General features: G+C 41.9%; 1 protein-coding gene across 1 annotated transcript in view; it reads left to right on the plus strand.

The window, feature by feature from the left end:
• The first annotated feature begins 538 nt into the window (after positions 1-538).
• rbm12 (RNA binding motif protein 12) overlaps positions 539-13,865 on the plus strand; it is a 29,099-nt gene continuing 15,772 nt past the window's right edge. The window contains exons 1-2 of the mRNA XM_034164494.1: positions 539-635; positions 13,361-13,438. The gene's annotated coding sequence lies outside the window, so the exon portion shown is untranslated. The remainder of the gene's footprint in view (positions 636-13,360; positions 13,439-13,865) is intronic.

Consider the following 13,865-nt stretch of genomic DNA (forward strand, 5'->3'; position numbering starts at 1 on the left):
TCCAAGTAGCTCAATATTTGAAGAATGTCAAGCCTGCTGACTGATGTGTGTGCCTTAGCTGTATTTCTTTGGGGGGGGGAGCAGGTTCAACGTCCTACCTCTATCATAATAAGATGAAGTGGAGTCGTCATACGCTCCTACGTAGGTGTTTGCATAACACTTGGAAGGGTAGAGCACTTAACTGTACTTTCCATACCGGTACCTGCCTAATACTGGGAAGATGTGTTCGGTTGTTGCTATTATTGTTTTTATATTTGTACTATTCAATTCCAAGGTGCATTTGCTGTGTTTTTTTTTTTCTTTTCTTCTCCTTGTGTGTGGGTACATGTATATACATGTATGTATATGTATGTATATATGTGGGTGCGTGTATGTACACATGTGAATACATTCGCGTTGGAAATTTAATAAAAAGATTTTGAAAGAAAAAAAATACTTGAAAGACAACTTATGGAGAAGATTTAGTGCTGCTATAACGGACTGATGCAGCAGGTGGCAGCAGTGCACCAATAAGGATGCTGGCTGCCGTTAAACGCCATAGAAGAAGAAAAAGCAGCTCGGCTGACATTTGGTGGTGAAGGCCTCGGATCAGACAGACTCAAAACCGTGAATAAAGTTCGGTTACATCTTTGTCGGTAAGAATCAGCGACGGCGACTCGCTAATGACGTGTCGGTGTGGGAGCCGTTGTGAGCTCCACCCACCGGCAGGCTCCGCGGCTAACAGCTAGCCTCAGCCTGCTAACCTAAGAGCTAGTTAGCCAGCCAGCTTTTATCCTCAGCATGTGAATGTTTTATGTTTCTGTGCGGGGGAACCCTACTTTGTGTTAGTTCACAAACTGTAACAATCTTACGGTTTCTGAACCGGCTTTTTTCAGTTTGATTCAAATCAAATTCAGCATCCAGCCGGAACCGGACAGAACCGGTTTAGACTTGGATAAAACCAATTAAAACGGGCCCATCATTTGGCCGGTGTCGGGAGCTCGGCACTCCCTCTGCCTTTTTGATTGGTTTGGGTGTAGAGAGTCAGACTCAGACGCACCGAGATTCATTAATCTCAGTTGATTTTTAGGACTTTCTGTAATTTGTGATGAAATAATGCTGAATCTATATGGAAACGATTGTTGTACAAAAGCTTCAGATATCTGTCGCTGAGATAGATGGTGACTGGAGGCAGTTTGAAACAGGAACGGCGTGATAATCAGTGAACCCCTACTGTGCTGAAATGACGCATGCGCACTGAAGGCAGGGGGCTGATCAGACAGGGATCCCTTTTTTCTCTTTAGAGAGTCAGGTGACGGCTGATCTATCATCCCCTCAGACTTGCTTGATTTATTTATTTACTTTCCTAAAATCCTCGGTACTTGAAATAGACGCTTCCCCTCCAGGTCCACAGGCGTAACTTGTTCTGTCCTCCTCCCTAAACCATTTGAGTTGAACTCTTCAGGCAGGTAGACCATCTGTACAAGAGCATAGATGGTGCTCACGTTGGCCAGAACGTCAAATTTGGGTTTGTATGCAAGAGATACGCTTTGATGGTCTCAGATGAGGCTCCACAGGGGAAGAAAAACAATTGCAGTTCTTTGACTGGTCACTTGAAGCTCCAAAAGCGAGCAGGTTTCCATTCAAGTTAAAATGTCCAACTTCAGAGCAGAAATAAACATGTTTACAGCCTGATACAAAAACTGGTTTTGGTCTCTATAGATAGATCCCTTCTCTATGATAACTGGACAGGGGGTGGAATTTTTAAACCAGGCCTCTCCAACCCTGCTCCTGGAGGGCACCTGCCCAACATGTTTTTCAACTGGTCGGGCCCCGCCTCCTCCGTGCACGCGCAACAGGAGGCAGACAGCCAGCAGTGAGTTTCTCTGTTTCAATGGCTGGAGAGCACTTTGCACTGAGCACATCTGATTGGCTCACACAGATGTAAGACAGCCTGGTTCCCACCTCCTTCATTGCTACTGTGCTCCTATTGTGTGCATATTTATTTTCACTGCATAAAATTCTGTTCATGAATAGTTTTTATGTCAAATGTTATTTTTTCACTGACACGCAAAATTAATTCGTAACAGAAAAAAAAATAGAATGTCCAAACTGCTTGTCATGTCACTTCCGGACAGATTTTTGCCTGGAAGTGACGTGACTTTGCTGCTGTGTGACCTGCCTCCTTTTCCACCTGCGTGGAGGAGGTGGAAAAGGAGGCAGGTCACACCGCCCCTGTGAAAATGTACACAATTACAAAAAAATAGCGATAAGCAGCACCGCCTTTGGACTGCGCCCTGCGTCAGCTGCCAAAATTTTCAGTTTTGTGGAGAGTCCATACCCGGAAGACTAACACAAATGAAAATCAATTTGGCTCATTCAGGGTGCACAGAAATATGAGCATTTGAGAACCTAAATTTTGTGATTTTTGCCATTTTTGTCTCAATTTCACCCCAAATTTCCAGGACCCCCTTTAAAAAAAAAAGGACCCTATCAAGGATAAATAAATGTGATTTTTGTTAGTTTCTAACATGTATCTACCCATAAAAAAATTCATAAATCACCACCTGCCTGACTCTTATAAAAACTGGCTCTTAATATGCTTGAAAAGTCAAATGTTGATGTGAAAAAAAAAACTTTGTGTGTTGTTTTGTGCAACACCTAAATTATCAGTATCCCAAAAATGCTGATGTCATCAATGGACAGAAAAATGTATTATTGTGTTTCCTATTTATAGAAGTGAATAAGAATCTAATTTAAACCCAAATCAGTGTTCTGACAGACTGGATTATAGTTCTGTCATCTTGGCAATATGGGAAAATATAGTTTTTATGACTAAAATGAGCATGAAATGAATGAACTGAGCTCTCATTTAGGGCTGCAGCTATCGATAATTTTAGTAATCAAGTATTCTATCGATTCTGGCGGCTAATCGAGTAATCGGATAGAGTACTTTTGCATTTTTATACAACATCAATAGTCCAGGACTCTCCCTAAGCAATGGCAAAATGTCGCTGCACCAAAGTCTTTTAATGTTTTGCTGAAATGGCAATGGGATGTGGCTTTTATGTGTCCCCCCCCCCCTTTTTTCCCAACTTGTAAAATTTAACCATTTTTGAGTTTTGTTTTTTTTTGTTTTTTTTTTTACTCCCCCAAAAAGGTTGGTGTGTTATTCCTTTCTCTGTGATTCAACAGATGCAAGCCTTGCATTCACTTTTTTTTTTTTTTTTAAGTTACCGTGTCTGTGAAGCGTGTTGCCCAAAAACAGTGAAAATTAAAAAGCGAAACACTCAGTGTGAGTCTGAGCAAAACACAGAAGAAAGAGTGGACTTCTGCTGAGAGGTGCGTCTTTCAGAGACTGTTTGTCGGTGTGTCCGGGGACGGAGCTGTGACTCGCCCGGTATGAGGGGAGTGCTGAGCCCCTCACACCGGGCAGAGAGAGACAGCAGCCAGGTGAACAGCAGACTTTGACTGTGGGTACCCGGCCACCAAGTTAATAGTCATTCCCCACGTAGACGGACCGTGTGTTTTTAAAAAATAGACAAACACACTGCTTCACTTTAAATGTGCAGTCATGCTATTTCAGATGATTAGCGTGGATCCTCTTTCTCTTAAAAGGTTTTATTTTACTCTGTGTGTCGCGTTGGAAAGCTGTAGCTTTTGGTGCTAAATTGATTAGCGTTTACACGGTTTATGTGCATGCTCTGTTCTTCTGGTTTTTTTCTGGGGACATTACAGTGCCATAGACAGGCCTGGCATATGTACTACAACATTAAATGGAGCTTTGAGGCACAGAATTTGCCTGAAACATTTTTTGTAATTGAATTATTAGTTACTCGAATGATCTTTTCAGCTGTGCTCTCATTTAGCTTATTGATTGCACCAAATTGCATGTAGTATTTCTCCCAACCCCCTGCTAGCTGTAGCAGCCCCGACATCCTGAAATTTCAGATTCCACCTGAACCATGTTTCAAAAATCCAGTTTTAGAATGTTTCTGTTTTATTTTTTTCTTTTGGTAGCGAGTCGTGTCCTGTCTGCAGGAAGAGGAGGGGTCGGTGTGTTTGAGTGTCTCTCAGCGCACTGCCAACAAAGAGCAGAGTTTTCCAAACATATTTTTAAGCTTTTCTTTTCTTTCAAAGTCTGCTCTGTCTGTGAGTGTGCTCACTGTGATTAAACTAAAAACACAGCTGCAGGCCAGCAAACCCTTAACATCAAACACTAATGCTCTTTTTACTCCCAAAAAATATGCCTAAGATCTCTTCCTGAGGATGGTGTGACGTAAATGTGCTCATAAAACCTTCCTACGCCTCAACCAGGTCGCGCTTTCCACATAAATCCACAAATTCTTGATTGTTCCTGCTCAGAGACTGCAAACCAGCTGTGCATTCAGACAGACAGAGGGTGTTGGGGGGCGTGCCCTTGATTAAAGGTCCACTTTTGAATATATACTGCTCCTACTTATAACAATGTTTAAACAACTAAAATGTTTTGGGCCCCAGACCCCTTGCCAACAAAGATCCACTTTCACCAAACAAGACCCCCCTCCAAAAAAAAATTCAGATCCTGGCTACAGGCCTGAGATTTGAATTGATGTTGAATGAAATAAAAGCTGTAGAAAAGCTGTCCCCTTAAAATGTGTTTATCCTGAATATTTAAATAATGTGTAGGTTAAAGTCTTTCTATAATATGATGCAGTGTTAGAAAGGAACAGCAACAGTTAGTGAGTAAAATATAATCTGTTCAGCAGGAGAACAATTTTCTCTTTTCTTAACCATCTCCACCTTGTTTTACCTTAAACTGTAGGATGCCATCACAAAAGAGTTTCTGTAAAAAGGTCGATGGTGAACGGGTTATGTCTTGGCTGTATAAGAAAAAATTCAGGCAGAACACTTTTATTTTGGCTTTAATCTGTGATGTAATGTTGACTTAAATATTTGGAGAATGACTGTATTTTTATGTATTTTTTCAAAAGGGTTCTTTAACAGTTGCCAGACCATAATTTTGATCTATGATTTCAGTTAGAAATCAGCAAGGATCTTGTGCTGCTTTTTATTTTTATTTGTCCCTCTTATGCACCATAGTGATTACAATTTTTGTAGCATACTGTGACTCGTAAAAATTCTGTGAGTGTGTTCATTTTGTGGTCTTTTCATTATGATGGTTTCCTGGTCAGTGTTACACACACACACACACACACACCCACACTCATACGTGTTCATAAAGCAAATCCATAATGCTACATCAGCAGTTAAAATGAACCTATTTTATGAAATTTCTTAACAGCCGCTAATAGTGTAGCACCTTGTTGGACTGATTCATGTGGAAGCTCTGAGAATGATTGAAGCGTCAGTCTGACCTCTGACTGGGTGGTAATAATGGTCTGACACGTCTGGATCAGGTCTGAGTAGTAACTTAAATAGTTACTATTCGTTCGTTCGTTTCAATAGACAACCTGCTGTAAAACAATTATGGGAAAGTCTTATTTTCAGTCTCGGTGAACACTTTGCTTAGGAAAAGTTAGCTCCAGTCACTGCTGTCCGCTGGCCCTGTGACCACATGTTCTGTGCTGACATCAAGTTGCTGATATTTCTCAAGGAGCTCTTCTGCTTTTGTTTGTCATCCAGCTGATGTTGCGTTGGTTAGCTTATTGATATTGCAAGTTGGTAACAGCACTAGAAGTTGCTGTTTCTGTGCTCTACATCTTGCTGGTGTTAAAATATTGACATTTCAATAGGTGACATTGCACTGGTTGGTTTAAAGGTCTTGTTGTAATTCTTCCCGATACATGAGGATTATCTGGTTGGCTTAAGCCTTGTTGCACGGGAACATGCACACTCACTTATTGTTATGTATGTCACATTTTTGTACGTCACAAAAACTTGCACCCCAGAGATGACATACTGATGATGCAGGACAGCTGTTTATGGGATGTCACTAGTTAAGGTATAGGTAAGCTGTACTTACTATTTTGTCAGCTATTTCTTTGAATGTATTTGATATTAATGATGCACAGATACGGTACGTCACAATTTGTTTACGTCACACTTGATAGCATTCCAGAACCAGCTTGGAACTATGCCATGAGTTATGCCCTGTTGTTTGGTTCTCACAATACGTCTTGGCTTGAACACTTCAAGCAGTAGCTAACAGTTCCAACAAATCTCTCTGTTGCTGTACGTCACATTTTTGTGTACCTCGTACTGGACCAGAAATACATGCCATTGGAAGAGTATTAGTTTTAAACAAGTATACTAGTCAAAGTTTGGTCCAAGAATCTTCAAAAATGCATTTTTATTTTATTTTTATTTATTTATTGCTAGTTGAATTGCTGAAGGGTGTCTGGTTCTGTTGCTTTTGTTACCCTGCTGGCAATATTGCAATATTGCTGTTGTTGACAGAATTGCACTTTGACAGTACTGCGCTTTGATTTTGCTGGGTGTGTTCCTGAAAGGCGTCTGGGTGACGCATATCTGATGTTGTTGTTGACAGAATTGCGCTTTGACAGTATTGCACTTTTTTTTGCTGGGTGTGTTGCTGAAAGGCATCTTGGTGACGCATATCTGATATCGCTGTTGTTGACAGAATTGTGCTTTGACAGTATTGCACTTTTTTTTGCTGGGTGTGTTGCTGAAAGGCGTCTGGGTGACGCATATCTGATATTGCTGTTGTTGACAGAATTGCGCTTTGACAGTATTGCACTTTGTTTTTGCTGTGTGTGTTGCAGAAAGGCGTCTGGTGACACATATCTGATGTTGCTGTTGTTGACAGAATTGCGCTTTGACAGTATTGCACTTTGTTTTTGCTGGGTGTGTTGCTGAAAGGCATCTGGGTGATGCATATCTGATATTGCTGTTGTTGACAGAATTGCGCTTTGACAGTTTTGCACTTTGTTTTTGCTGGGTGTGTTGCTGAAAGGCGTCTGGGTGACGCATATCTGATATTGCTGTTGTTGACAAAATTGCGCTTTGACAGTATTGCACTTTGTTTTTGCTGGGTGTGTTGCTGAAAGGCGTCTGGGTGACGCATATCTGATATTGCTGTTGTTGACAAAATTGCGCTTTGACAGTATTGCACTTTGTTTTTGCTGGGTGTGTTGCTGAAAGGCGTCTGGGTGACGCATATCTGATATTGCTGTTGTTGACAAAATTGCGCTTTGACAGTTTTGCACTTTGTTTTTGCTGGGTGTGTTGCTGAAAGGCGTCTGGGTGACGCATATCTGATATTGCTGTTGTTGACAAAATTGCGCTTTGACAGTATTGCACTTTGTTTTTGCTGGGTGTGTTGCTGAAAGGCGTCTGGGTGACGCATATCTGATATTGCTGTTGTTGACAAAATTGCGCTTTGACAGTATTGCACTTTGTTTTTGCTGGGTGTGTTGCTGAAAGGCGTCTGGGTGACGCATATCTGATATTGCTGTTGTTGACAAAATTGCGCTTTGACAGTATTGCAGCTTGTTTTTGCTGGGTGCGTTGCTGAAAGGCGTCTGGGTGACACATATCTGATATTTCTGTTATTGACAAAATTGTGCTTTGACAGTATTGCAGCTTGTTTTTGCTGGGTGCGTTGCTGAAAGGCATCTGGGTGACACATATCTGATATTGCTGTTGTTGACAAAATTGTGCTTTGACAGTATTGTACTTTGTTTTTGCTGTGTGTGTGTGTGTGTGTTGCTGAAGCACATCTGGGTGACTCATGTCTGATATTGCTGTTGACAAAATTGCGCTTTGTTTTTGCAGGGTGTGTTGCTGAAACACATCTGGGTGACTCATGATACAATAACATGCAGTTGTTGTGCGGTATGCATTTTCAGAGTCCCTCCGTCCAGTCACCCAAAATGACCTATATACTTGTCTAACTCGGGTGAATATCGGTCATTTTGGGTGACTGGACGGAGGGACTCTGAAAATGCATACCGCACAACAACTGCATGTTATTTGCATTATTATCACTTACTGAGATACACAACACGTGGATTCACATTAACAATATTTAATGTCATTTCAAAACGCACGACACCCAGCAAACGTGTACATAAAAAGTTGGCTCACTTTAACTTTTGTCATGTTGGTTGGTACCGCGCTGCTCTCCAAATTCTCCAGCGCGTCCTCATCAAGCTGGCTGCTTTGGCTGCTGTTCATTGTCAGACTGTCCATGAGGAAATCATCTGTATTATCCATATTGGGACCAACACACACTTCGCGCCTTTTCACGTTGTCCTCTGCGGACAGTTCTTGGGTTGCTCATGTTATGACATCATCACTTTACACACAGCAGGTGGGTATTGGGATACCCGCCTGTTACTGTGGGCAGGTATGGACAGGTAGTGTAAATGTAAATCTATGCTACCGGCCCAGCAACGCCTCAGTAAGTGATAAATTTGAAAATTGTGCTTTGACAGTATTGCACTTTTTGCTGGGTGTGTTGCTGAAGGGCGTCTGTTTAAAATGTCCCTTATTTTTATTCCCGTGTTGATGATGATGCTCTCGTTTTTGTTTGTGATTACGCTGCTGTTATGGTTTAAGATCTTGACATGGTTTGTGAGTTGCTGCTGATGTCCTACATGATGCTGTTGTTGTATTGGATGCATTTCTTCATTGATTTGATCAGGTTCTACTTGGAGTCTTCTGCTTACTTCGCATGCTTTTCTTTCTCACATTACAGTTGCTCAAATTTAATGTGGTTTGATGCTGCTAAATCATATGATGTGTGGTTGTAAATGTTGACTACTGTTGCACTTTCAAGTTTCATCAAATCCCGTGTCGCAGACCAAACTGTCCGCCCCTAAAAATCGATCTGCCTTTTGCATCTGCGCATGCGTCATGTCGGACCACAGCAGCACGTCTGAGACGGAGTCTCTTCACCCAAAGTGATCAACTGGATTAATGGAATTATTAACCATCAGATGACAGAAGTAAAATATCTTAAATCATTCTAAAGTCAGTTTTAAGCAGAAACAAGGCCATTTTAAGTAGAAACTCTGCGAAATTCCATGACTCTTTGAAATGACTAACACGCAGTGAAATGCATCAGCTAGCAGCTTGTTTAGCCACGGTGCTCTGATTGCTTCCGTCTCCTTTTATGATGAAATAATGAATGAATTTATGTGGAAATGATTGTTGTACAAATCTTCAGATATCTGTCGCTGAGATAGATGATGACTGGAGTACAGTTTGAAGCAGAAACGTGGTTTTAATCCATGAACCGCGGTTAATGACACATGCACAGATGCAAAAGGTGGACCGATTTTTTTTATGGGTGGGGGCTGTTTGTTCGGCGACACCGAAATGCTGGATGCGAGCGGTCTACATAGTGTCTGTGTCCACAGACACCATGTTTACACATTTTACACGTGTAGTCCATGTGTAAAATTGTCCCTGCCTTGAACGCCTCGTACACCTGTTGCTACAACTATTTGCGCACACCAGCGGCTGAAAGACAGAGTGTGCGCTGTGCGAACCCATCAATCCCTTTCACAACAAGTGTCGGCCAAATTCCAGGTAACACACACAGACATCTAGCACTGCTTATTTGGCACTTAGAAAATGTGTGGCCATTCGCACTTTTGGCACGACAATAGTTTGCAGACAATCACTGTCGTGCTGGCAGTGAAATTTGTCTAAGTTCTCCACAAGTGTGGCTTTGGTGTGTGCGCAGAACTGACAGGAGATGTGGCTGTGGAGATCTGTCTATCTGGACATTACAGCTGGACAACATGTACTGTGTTTGGACCAACATGGACTAACAACTGCCCACTGTGACACGTTTGTCTGTTTGCTGTCATCACGTGGACATAAATAAAAGCATATGTCGCTGTGGCGATATATGCTGTTTGCTGCAGCGTGCGCTTGCTCCCTTGCTGCTGCCCCCAGGCTGAAACGGACCGTCAGATCAGAACACGCAGTGGGCGATCTGATTTTCATGTCACCCATGTGAGCTCTGTTCCATATGACGTGGTCTCAGTTCTGGCACGACACTGTGGCACAGAGAGGCACTGTGAAGCAGCTGCAGCTTCTTCTCTCACAAATGTGTTTAAATAAAGTCCATAAAAGTCCTGCTCATAGACTGTCAGAGACAGGACATGTCCACATCCAGTAAAAAGTCCGGACATCTCCAGTTCACTCATGGACGATTTGTTCAGGCATGCACATGTGAACAATTAGGCTGCAGGCAGTTAGTTCCTTGTTCTGCCCTCAAACTCTCTCATCACTGTGTTTAAAAAAAAAAAAAGACATAAGTCCTGCTCACAGACTGATTGCCAGAGACAGGACATGTCCACATCAAGTAGAACTCCAGACATCTCCACATTTGCTCATGGACAGTTCGTTCGCGCGCATCTTGTGGTCAAAGGAGGAAAGATGAACTACAACCCCTGGCAAAAATTATGGAATCACCGGCCTCGGAGGATGTTCATTCAGTTGTTTAATTTTGTCGAAAAAAAGCAGATCACAGACATGACACAAAACTAAAGTAATTTCAAATGGCAACTTTCTGGCTTTAAGAAACACTATAAGAAATCAGGAAAATAAATTGTGGCAATCAGTAACGGTTACTTTTTTAGACCAAGCAGAGGGAAAAAAATATGGACTCACTCAATTCTGAGGAAAAATTTATGGAATCGCCCTGTAAATTTTCATCCCCAAAACTAACACGTGCATCAAATCAGATCTGCTTGTTAATCTGCATCTAAAAAAGGAGTGATCACACCTTGGAGAGCTGTTGCACCAAATGGACTGACATGAATCATGGCTCCAACACGAGAGATGTCAATTGAAACAAAGGAGAGGATTATCAAACTCTTAAAATAGGGTAAATCATCACGCAATGTTGCAAAAGATGTTGGTTGTTCACAGTCAGCTGTGTCTAAACTCTGGACCAAATACAAACATGGGAAGGTTGTTAAAGGCAAACATACTGGTAGACCAAGGAAGACATCAAAGTGTCAAGACAGAAAACTTAAAGCAATATGTCTCAAAAATCGAAAATGCACAACAAAACAAATGAGGAACAAATGGGAGGAAACTGGAGTCAACGTCTGTGACCGAACTGTAAGAAACCGCCTAAAGGAAATGGGATTTACATACAGAAAAGCTAAATGAAAGCCATCATTAACACCTAAACAGAAAAAAAAACAGGTTACAATGGGCTAAGGAAAAGCAATCGTGGACTGTGGATGACTGGATGAAAGTCATATTCAGTGATGAATCTCGAATCTGCATTGGGCAAGGTGATGATGCTGGAACTTTTGTTTGGTGCCGTTCCAATGAGATTTATAAAGATGACTGCCTGAAGAGAACATGTACATTTCCACAGTCATTGATGATATGGGGCTGCATGTCAGGTAAAGGCACTGGGGAGATGGCTGTCATTACATCATCAATAAATGCACAAGTTTACGTTGATATTGTGGACACTTTTCTTATCCCATCAATTGAAAGGATGTTTGGGGATGATATCATTTTTCAAGATGATAATGCATCTTGCCATAGAGCAAAAACTGTGAAAACATTCCTTGCAAAAAGACACATAGGGTCAATGTCATGGCCTGCAAATAGTCCGGATCTTAATCCAATTGAAAATCTTTGGTGGAAGTTGAAGAAAATGGTCCATGACAAGGCTCCAACCTGCATAGCTGATCTGGCAACAGCAGTCAGAGAAAGTTGGAGCCAGATTGATGAAGAGTACTGTTTGTCACTCATTAAGTCCATGCCTCAGAGACTGCAAGCTGTTATAAAAGCCAGAGGTGGTGCAACAAAATACTAGTGATGTGTTGGAGCGTTCTTTTGTTTTTCATGATTCCATAATTTATTCCTTAGAATTGAGTGATTCCATATTTTTTCCCCTCTGCTTGGTCTAAAAAAGTAACCGTTACTGACTGCCACAATTTTTTTTTCCTGATTTCTTATAGTGTTTCTTAAAGCCAGAAAGTTGCCATTTGAAATGACTTTAGTTTTGTGTCATGTCTGTGATCTGCCTTTTTTCTACAAAATTAAACAACTGAATGAACATCCTCTGAGGCCGGTGATTCCATAATTTTTGCCAGGGGTTGTATAACAGAACTCAGAGCATAGACCTGCAGCTCAGCACAAGAACAAATATAAACTAGAAGAGGAATCAGAGTGCACAGTCTGTCTGCAGCCAGACTGTGCACTCTGATTCCTCTGTGCAGAGATCCTGCAGGCTGCGTTCTCACCTCCTCTCTGCCCCCTGCTGCTCGCACCTGACATAGATATTCCTGCGTCGTCATGAGTCATGATGTAACAGGAAGCAACTGGAAGTGGGCCCGGTGTGAAAGGGGCTTTACCAAGCCATGACAATGTAAACATGACAAACAATTACCTTTTTAGACGGTTCTAAATGCTTTCTCCACGTCGTTCAGCGTGCGCGTGAGAACAGCAGCAGCTGGAGTGCTCCTCTGTGAATCATGAAGCAATTCGAGCCATTTTCAACAGACAGCTCGCAGAGAAAATTATTCATCTGCTGCAAAATAATTATTTCATATACGCAGCGTCCAGTGCGCAACGCATGGTAACCAGTGGAATAAAGCATGGCATCCAGCTGGGAACACAGCAGGTGGGATTGTCACAACAATGTACATGCAAGTGCACGGATCAAAGTTCAAAGTTATGCAAGTGTCAGGGGGTCTTTAAACAGCGGCTCAAAGTATTCAGCTACAGCAGTGGCAACTGAGTTGGAAAATGTTTGTTTGGAGTAAAGTAGTGCTCCTGTTCGCCTGTAGGCAGGCCAAGAGTCACTGGACCACAGGTGGTGAGTTATTTTTTTCACATTTTCTTTGAACTAACGCCTCTGTCTACTCCCAATACCTGCATTTTCCATGATGCCATGCACCTCAAATCATGTAGATGATATTCAGAGTCCCATCAGATATGAAACGCCTCCTCTTATGGATATTGGAGACTTCCACATTCCATTTGGTTGATCATTTATGTCCACATCTACAAATCCTCTGGATAAATTCTAGCACAACCCCTCAGAATTTCACAGTCTTCATATCTCAGCAGTACCTCAGACTTTTGTGTTTTCTCGACAGGCCACCACGTCTGTCTGTAGAGGCGCTATGGATTGAGTCATAAATACTTGTAATCTACCGGCAACAGTCATTGCTCTGTATGAAATGACTTGGCCAAGCAGGAACTTGATTGGAGCATCCATAGTTTTGGGTTTGGGAGTGTTTTGTGGACAGTTTGTAGTGTTTGAATTGTGTGTCTGCATTTATTGTTGCTGAAAGTTTACCTGAAACTGGCTGATGTCCAGGTTCAACGAACACAAGTCATCTTAACTTGCAGGAATCATTGCAGGCACCTGTCAGCACTAAATCAATCTGTTATGTCAACACATTTCTTTCTCTGACCTTTCCACCAGGTGTCGCTGTCATCCAGAAACCTGACTTCTCTGTCAGGCTGCTGTTGCCCCAAAACTAAACACAGCTTAGTTGCATTGGTGAGTTGAAAGTTGCATGAAAGTTTTCCTGCAATGTTGTACAAAAAATGTTATGACCTAATTTAAAACTACAACCACTAGAGTTTAGAGTTGAGGATTACAGCTCGTTCTCTCTCTGATTTCTTTTTTCCTCTCTCTGTTCACTGTATATGTGAGGTAAAAGTGTCTAGATAATGTTTTCATAGCTGTAACTCCCTACAAAGTATTTTCTGAAGACAACCATTAGTTTTCATGGAAATGCTGTTTAAAAAGTGATCTGGTTCTGTGGACCAGAGGAGTTTGGTGCTCCACTCTAAGTACCTGAGTGCCTTAGAGCACTAGACCATCACCTTTAGGGGAGGTGATGGTCTAATGGTTAAAGACCAGAGAATCCCAGCCTGTTCGGAAAATCACTAAGGGCCCTTGGGCAAGGTCTTTAATCCCCTAG

Source organism: Thalassophryne amazonica, chromosome 3 (genome assembly GCF_902500255.1).
Source record: "Thalassophryne amazonica chromosome 3, fThaAma1.1, whole genome shotgun sequence".
NCBI lineage: Eukaryota > Metazoa > Chordata > Actinopteri > Batrachoidiformes > Batrachoididae > Thalassophryne > Thalassophryne amazonica.